The following is an 8,310-nucleotide window of genomic DNA, read 5'->3' on the forward strand; positions in this document are numbered from 1 at the left end:
GGAGGCCAAGGCGGGCGATCACTTGAGGTCAGGAGTTCCAGACCAAGCTGGCCAACATGGTGAAACCCCGTCCCCACTAAAAATACAAAAATTAGCCGTGCGTGGTGGAGCGTGCCTGTAATCCCAGCTACTCGGGAGGCTGAGGCAGGAGAATCGCTTGAACCCAGAAGGTGGAGATTGCAGTGAGCCAAGATCTCGCCAATGCACTCCAGCCTGGACGACAGAGCGATACGCCATCTCAAAAGAAAAAAAAAAAAAGACAGAAACAACCGACCAAAGATCTTGGGATCTCATCCTTCTTTTGTGTCTTTAAGGAATTACTTCAGATAGCTCTGCCTTAATTTTCTTCCCATAAAATGAGAATAATAATGATTCCTGAACTTCCCAACTTTTCAGGACGTTGCAAAAATTCTGCAACATGGGCTGGGCATAGTGGCTCATACCTGTAGTCTTAGCTTTTTGGGAGGCCAAGGTGGGAGGCTCCCGTGAGGCTAGCAGTTACAGACCAGACTGGGCAACATAACAAGGGCACATCTCTACAAATAAAAAATTAAAAAAAACAAAAACAAGAAAAGCTCAGCTCAGTGGCTGGTACCTGTAGACCTAGCTACTCTTCTTTCTTGGGAGGCTGAGGTGGAGGGATAGCTTGAGTCTAGGAGTTCGAGGCTTCAGTGAGCTATAATCCCCACCACTGCACTTGAGCCTGGGCAACAGAGAACCTGTTTCTTTAAAAAAAAAAAAAAAAAAAATTCTTGTGACATGATACATGTGAACTGCAAACACTAGATTGAATTACTACATTTGTGTAGCCTGTTATGCTAACCCCCAGCTACTTCCCCTCAATTTTCTGAAATTCATGCCCTTTCCTTTGTAAAAAAAAAAAAAAAAAAAAAAAAAAAAAAAAAACAAAAAACGTTGTGAGTACATTGTTCAAAAGTCCAACACCCGCTTTTCTCAAAGCAAAGTATTTATTGTCCATGTGACCCAGCAATTCCACTCCAATGTATATATACTCCTAACGAATTAAAAATAGGTACTCAAAGCAAATCCGGGCTGGGTGCGGTGTCTCACGCCTGTAATCCCAGCACTTTGGGAGGCCGAGGTGGGCAGATCACGAGGTGGGGAGATAGAGACCATCCTGGCTAACATGGTGACACCCCGCCTCTACTAAAAATAAGAAAATTAGCCGGCCCTGGTGGTGGGCGCCTGTAATCCCAGCTATTTGGGAGGCTGAGGCAGGAGAATGGCAAACCTGGGAGGTGGAGCTTGCAGTGAGCCGAGATCTCGCCACTGCACTCCAGCCTGGGCAACAGAGCAAGACTCCATCTCAAAAAAAAAAAAAAAAAAAGCAAACCCGGGCATGTGAGTGTTCATAGCAGCAGTTATTCACAGTAGCAAAAAAGGTGGAAAGAACCCAAATGTCTGTCAATAGATGAATGGATTTTTAAAATGTGGTATGTCTATACAGTGGAATATTATTTAGCCATAAAAAGAGATGAAGTACATGCTATAACTGGATGAATATTGGAAAACATTATGCTAAGTGAAAAAAGTCAAGATGCAAAAGATCACATATTCTATGATTCCACTCTTAGAAAACAGCTAGAATAGCCGGGCGCGGTGGCTCACGCCTGCAATCCCAGCACTTTGGGAGGCTGAGACAGGTGGATCACCTGAGGTCGGGAGTTGGAGACCAGCCTGACCAACATGGAGAAACCCCATCTCTACTAAAAATACAAAATTAGCCTGGTGTGGTGGCACACGCCTGTAATCACAGCTAATCAGGAGGCTAAGGCAGGAGAATAGCTTGAAGCAGAGGTTGCAGTGAGCTGAGATCATGCCATTGTGCTCCAGCCTGGGCAACAAGAGCGAAACTCCATCACAAAAAAAAAAAAAAAAAGTTAGCCAGGCGTGGTCATATGTACATGTAGTCCCAGCTACTGGGGAGGCTGAAGCAGGAGGATTGCCTGAGCTTAGGAGTTCAAGGCTGTGGTGAGCTGTGATCACACCACTGCACTCCGGCCTGGGTAACAGAGTAAAACCCTGTCTAAAAAAAAAAAAAAAGAAAAGAAAAAAACAGAAATGTTGTACATAAATGTTCAAAGCAGCATTATTACTTGTTTTTTTTTTGAGACGGATTCTTGCCCTGTCACTCGAGCTGGCGTGCAGTGGCACGATCTCTGCTCACTGCAACCTCCACCTCTCAGGTTCAAGCGATTCTCCTGCCTCAGCCTCCCGAGTAGCTGAGATTACAGGCACCTGCCACCACGCCCGGCTAATTTGTCTATTTTTATTAGAGACAGGGTTTCATCATCTTAGCTAGGCTGGTCTTTTGTTTGTTTGTTTGTTTTTGAGACGGAGTCTTTCTCTGTCCCCCAGGCTGGGGTGCAGTGGCGCGATCTCGGCTCACTGCAAGCTCCGCCTCCCGGGTTCACGCCATCCTCCTGCCTCAGCCTCCCAAGTAGCTGGGACTACAGGCGCCCGCCAACACGCCCGGCTAATTTTTTGTATTTTTAGTAGAGATGGGGTTTCACCACGTTAGCCAGGATGGTCTCAATCTCCTGACCTCGTGATCCGCCTGCCTTGGCCTCCCAAAGTGCTGGGATTACAGGCGCGAGCCACCACGCTTGGCCTGACCTTCTTTCTAATTTACATATTAAGCATTTCTCTTCTGTTCACATAGAAGCTTCCTTCTTGGGCGGGGCGCGGTGGCTCGCGCAAGGAAAATTCTATGTGAACAGAAGAGAAATGCTTAATATGTAAATTAGAAAGAAGGTCAGGCCAAGCGTGGTGGCTCACGCCTGTAATCCCAGCACTTTGGGAGGTCGAGGCAGGCAGATCACCTGAGGTCAGGAGTTTGAGACCAGCCTGGCCAATGTGGCAAAACCCCGTCTCTACTAAAAATACAAAAATTAGCCAGGCATGGTGGCACATGCCTGTAATCCCAGCTACTCAGGAGGCTGAGGCAGGAGAACTGCTTGAACCCAGGAGGCGGAGGTTGCAGTGAGCTGAGATTGTGCCATGGCACTCCAGCCTGGGCCAAAAGAGAGAAACTCTGTCTCAGAAAAAAAAAAAAAAAAAAAAAAAAGAAGAAGAAAGAAAGAGAAAAGAAAGAAAAAAAGAAAAGAAAAGAAAAGAAGAGAGGGAGGGTCAGAGGGAGGGAGGGAAGGAAGGGAGGGCGGGCCGGGTGCTGTGGCTCATGCCTGTAATCCCAACACTTTGGGAGGCTGAGGCAGGTGGATCACCTGAGGTCAGGAGTTCGAGACCAGCCTGGCCAACATGGAGAAGCCCTGTCTCTACTAAAATACAAAATTAGCTGGGTGCGGTGGCGCATGCCTGTAATCCCAGCTACTCGGGAGGCTGAGGCAGAAGAATCAACCCGGTAGGCGGAGGTTGCGATGAGCTGAGATCACACCATTGCACTCCAGCCTGGGCAACAAGAGTGAAACTCCATAAAAAAAAAAAAAAAAAAAAAAAAAAAAAAAAAAAAAAAAAAAAAAAAGAAAGAAAAGAAAGAGAGAGAGAGAGAGAGACAGAGAGAGAGAGAGAAAGAAAGAAAGAGAAAAGAAAAAATTCAAATACAATTGATCGGGTTCTAGCTTGTCTTAATGACATACACATTTATTTCCTACTTCCTTGTGGTTACACCCACTTACCATGATTAGAATTCAGATATTCTTGAAAACTGCCAGGCATAGTTGCTCATGCCTATAATCTCAGCTACTCTGGAGGCTGAGGCAGGAGGATTGCTTCAGGCCTGAAGTTCAAGACCAGCCTGGGCAATAGGACTCTCGCTTTGTTACCCAGGCTGGAGTGCAGTGGTACAATCTTGGGTCACTGCAGCCTCCGCCTCCCAGGTTCAAACGATTCTCCTGCCTCAGCCTCCTGAGTAGCTGGGATTACAGGCGCCCGCCACCACGCCCTGCTAATTTTTGTATTTTTAGTAGAGACAGGGTTTCACCATGTAGATCAGGCTGGTCTCAAACTCCTGACCTCAGATGATCTGCCTGCCTCGGCCTCCCAAAGTGCTGGGATTACAGGCGTGAGCCACTGCACCCAGCCTCCCACAGGGATCTTGTATGTCTAATTCACTACTATACCTTAGCACGTTTTAGCACCTGGCACACAGTAGGTGCTCAATAAATGTTTGTTGAAGAAATAAAGGAATATGCATATTTTATTGTAAACTATGTGAAGTAGTTTTAGAAGGTGACCCACAGAATTGCTAACCAGCGCTGAGATTATCATGATAGTTACTGGTGCACTTGTCTCCCAGTCCAGATGGTCAGAGGAAAGCACTTAAGAAATCTCAGTGAAATTAATTCAAATAGGAAACTATTTATGAAACTTTTACAACAGAAGATTTAGTATCCTGAGTACTGAGATTTACAGAGACGGCTGAAGCCAGGCATGGTGGCTCATGCCTATAATCCTGACACTTTGGGAGGCCAAGGTGGGTGGATCATTTGAGCCCGGGAGCTGGACACCAGCCTGGGCAACATGGCGAAACCTGTCTCTACTAAAACTAGAAAAATTAACCGGGGGTAGTGGTGTGAACCTGTAGTCCCAGCTACTCCAGAGGCTGAGGTGGGAGGATCATGTGAGCCTGGGAAGGTCAACTGCAGTGAGCCGTGATTGTGCCACTGCACTCCAGCCTGAGCGACAGAATGAGACCCTGTCTCAAAAAAATAAAAATAAAAAATAGAGTTGGTTGAATAGTAGTGCTGTCTGCTAGACCTTTCTTTGAGGGTGAGAATGTTCTCTATCTGTGCTAATACAGTATCCATGAGCCTCATACGGCTATTGAGGTTTTGAAATGTGGCTGGTGAGACTTAGGAACTGAATTTTAAATTTTATTTTAATTAAACTGAAATAGCCACATGTAGCAATGTCAGGAAGACTGGTCAGGAGGCAGTGCTTGAGACCTGGGTAGGCAGGGTGGCAGTGGATTAGATCTTGGGCCTTTAGAATTAAGCTAAAGGGCTTGAGCTTCACCTATGAGTTTTCAATGGGAAGTCACTAGAGAGTTTTAAGCAGGATAGAACATTTCATTCATTCCTACATTTGCTTGATTTTTTTTCTCTTTTAACACCCCCGACCGCATTTACTTCCCTGGTCCTCCACAAGCAATTACAATGTTGCACATCTTTTGGTTTTGACATACTCTGAGAGACATGGTTTGTTGTTTGTGGGAATGATTCTTTTTATGTATGTCATATCATTGTATATGTTTGTTTGCTTTTTTTTGAGACAGGGTCTGGCTGTGTCACTCAGGTTGGAGTGCAGTGGCAGGATCATAGCTCACTGTAGCCTTGACCTCCCAGGCCCAAGCAATCTTCCCACCTCAGCCCCTCCCAAGTAGCTGGGACTACAGCTGTGTGCCACCATGCCTGACTAATTTTTTAAATTATTTGTTGAGATAGAGTTTCCCTATGTTGCCCAGGCTGGTCTCAAACTCCTGGCTGCAAACAATCATCCCACCTTGGCCTCCCAAAGTGCTGGGATTATAGGTGTGAGCCACCGCCCCCAGCCTGTTGTATATGTCTCATCCTGTTTCTTACCCTTTTCCTCAAAGCAATGTGTTTTTAAGATGCATCCTGGCAGCCGGGCGCACTGGCTCACGCCTGTAATCCCAGCACTTTGGGAGGCCAAGGCGGGTGGATCACGAGGTCAGGAGTTCGAGACCAGCCTAGCCAACATGGTGAAATCCCATCTCTACTAAAAATACCCAAAAAAATTAGCTAGGCATGGTGGTGGCGCCTATAATCCCAGCTACCTGGGAGGCTGAGGCAGGAGAATCACTTGAACCCAGGAGGTGGAGGTTGCGGTGAGCCGAAATCACGCCATTGCACTCCAGCCTGGGCGACAAGACCAAGACTCCGTCTTAAGAAAAAAAAAAAAATCCATCCATGTTGCCATGTGTACCCCTAACCTGGCACTTCTGATTGCTGCATGACACTTCACAGTGTACACCCACATTTCACCCTCACACTCTCAGGGACGGATGCCCAGGTTGCCTCTAACTTCCCAGCTTCATTCTCATGTAGGTCTTTTTTTTTTTTTTTTTTTGAGACCGAGTCTCGCTCTTTCGCCCAGGCTGGAGTGCAGCGGGATGATCTCTGGGCTCACTGCAACCTCCGCCTCCCGAGTTCAAGCGATTCTCCTGCCTCAGCCTCTCCAGTAGCTGGGATTACAGGGATCTGCCACCACATCCCTAATTTTTTAGTATTTTTTTTTTTTGTATTTTTAGTAGAGACGGGGTTTCACCATGTTGGCCAGGCTGGTCTTGAACTCCTGATCTCAGGTGATCTGCCCTCCTTGGCCTCCCAAAGTGCTGGGATTACAGGCGTGAGCCACCGCGCCTGTCCTCGTGTACATCTTCTGCAAAAGAATCCCTTTAGGTCACGTGCCCACAGGATGAATTGCCTGGTCATAGGGAAATGTAAATATTTAATGTGAGGAAGTATTGCTAGAAAAAAAAATGCATTTTAGACAAAGCTTTCTGCCTTCATTCATTCAGCCATATATCCACTGGTCACCTACTAGGTGCCAGGTACTGTTTTAGGAGCTGATAATACAGCAGTGAACAAGACAGACAAGATTCCAAGCTTACAAATTATAAACAAGAAAATACGAACAAGAAAATATCAAGTAATAGCTGGGCACAGTGGCATGTGCCTGTAATCCCAGCTGCTTGGGAGGCTGAGATGGGAGGATCACTTGAGCCCAGCCTGGGCAACAGAGCAAGACCTTCTCTCTACAAATAAAAAATTAAAAAATTAGGCCAGGCACGGTGGCTCACACCTGTAATCCCAGCACTTTGGGAGGCCGAGGCAGGTGGATCATGAGGTCAGGAGATCGAGACCATCCTGGCTAACATGGTGAAACCCCATCTCTACTAAAAATACAAAAACTTAGTCAGGCGTGGTGGCGGGCGCCTGTAATCCCAGCTACTTGCGAGGCTGAGGCAAGAGAATCACTTGAACCCAGGAGGCAGAGGTTGCAGTGAGCCAGGATGCGCCACTGCACTCCAGCCTGGGCAATAAGAGCAAAACTCTGTCTCAATCAATCAATCAATAAATGTGCCCGCTGGGCGCGGTGGCTCACACCTGTAATCCCACCACTTTGGGAGGCCGAGGCGGGCAGATCACGAGGTCAGGAGATCAAGACCATCCTGGCTAACACAGTGAAACCCCATCTCTACTAAAAATACAAAAAATTAGCTGGGCGTGGGGGTGGGCGCCTGTAGTCCCAGCTACTCGGGAGGCTGAGGTGGGAGAATGGCATGAACCCGGGAGGCGGAGCTTGCAGTGAGCGGAGATCGCGCCACTGCACTCCAGCCTGGGTGACAGAGCGAGACTCCGTCTCAAAAATAAATAAATAAATAAATAAATAAATAAATAAATAAATAAATGTGAGAGGATAAGATGGACAGTGTGGGTATGAAACACTGTTGCTGTTGGGAAATAAGAGAGCAGTTATTAGGACAGAGAAGAGGTAAACTCTGATTTGGGCTGCAACAAAAAAGTTGGAGTGAAAAGTTTCTGGGAGTAGATGGCACCAGGGGATAGAGGTGATATCATCTTTTCTTTTGTTTCTTTTCTTTCTTACTTTTTTTTTTTTTTGAGACAGGGTCTCACTCTGTTGCCCATGCTGCAGTGCAGTGGTGTGAAGAGGGCCTGCCACAGCTTGGACTTCCCAGGCTCAAGGGACCCTCCTAACTCAGCCTCCTGAGTAGCTAGGGTGCACCAGCACGTCTGGCTAATTTTTTTTTAAAGTTTTTGTAGGGACAGGGTCTTGCTATGTTGCCCAGGCTAATCTCAAACTATCAAGCAGTCCTCCCACCTTGGCCTCCAAAAGTCTTGGGATTACAGGCATGAGCCACTGTGCTCAGCTGACACCATTTTTTCAATCGTTCAAATATTATCTCAGTTTGATCACACAAATCTTCACCTTTATTGTGCTAAACCTGGGCCTCCGGGAAGATTGTTCTGCGCAAAATGACTGTGGATAAGTGGTGATGACATAAACTCAGTGAGGAGGGAGAACGGAGGGAGGAAACAGAGGAGCTTAGACTTGGACTCATCAAATTCCAGAAGCCTGAGGAGCTGTTGGCTGGAGACTACCTGACTTGGGGGTCTGGCAGAAGGTGGGAGGGACTCAGGAGTGGAGACACAAGTTTGAGAGCCATCAGAAAGTGGTCATCGAAGCCAGGGAAATGGATAGAACAATCTAAAGAAGGGTTGTCTGGGCGCGGTGGCTCACGTCTGTAATCTCGGCACTTTGGGAGGCCGAGGTAGGTGATCACTT

The sequence above is a fragment of the Symphalangus syndactylus genome, chromosome 20 (genome assembly GCF_028878055.3).
Source record: "Symphalangus syndactylus isolate Jambi chromosome 20, NHGRI_mSymSyn1-v2.1_pri, whole genome shotgun sequence".
Classification (NCBI taxonomy): Eukaryota; Metazoa; Chordata; class Mammalia; order Primates; family Hylobatidae; genus Symphalangus; species Symphalangus syndactylus.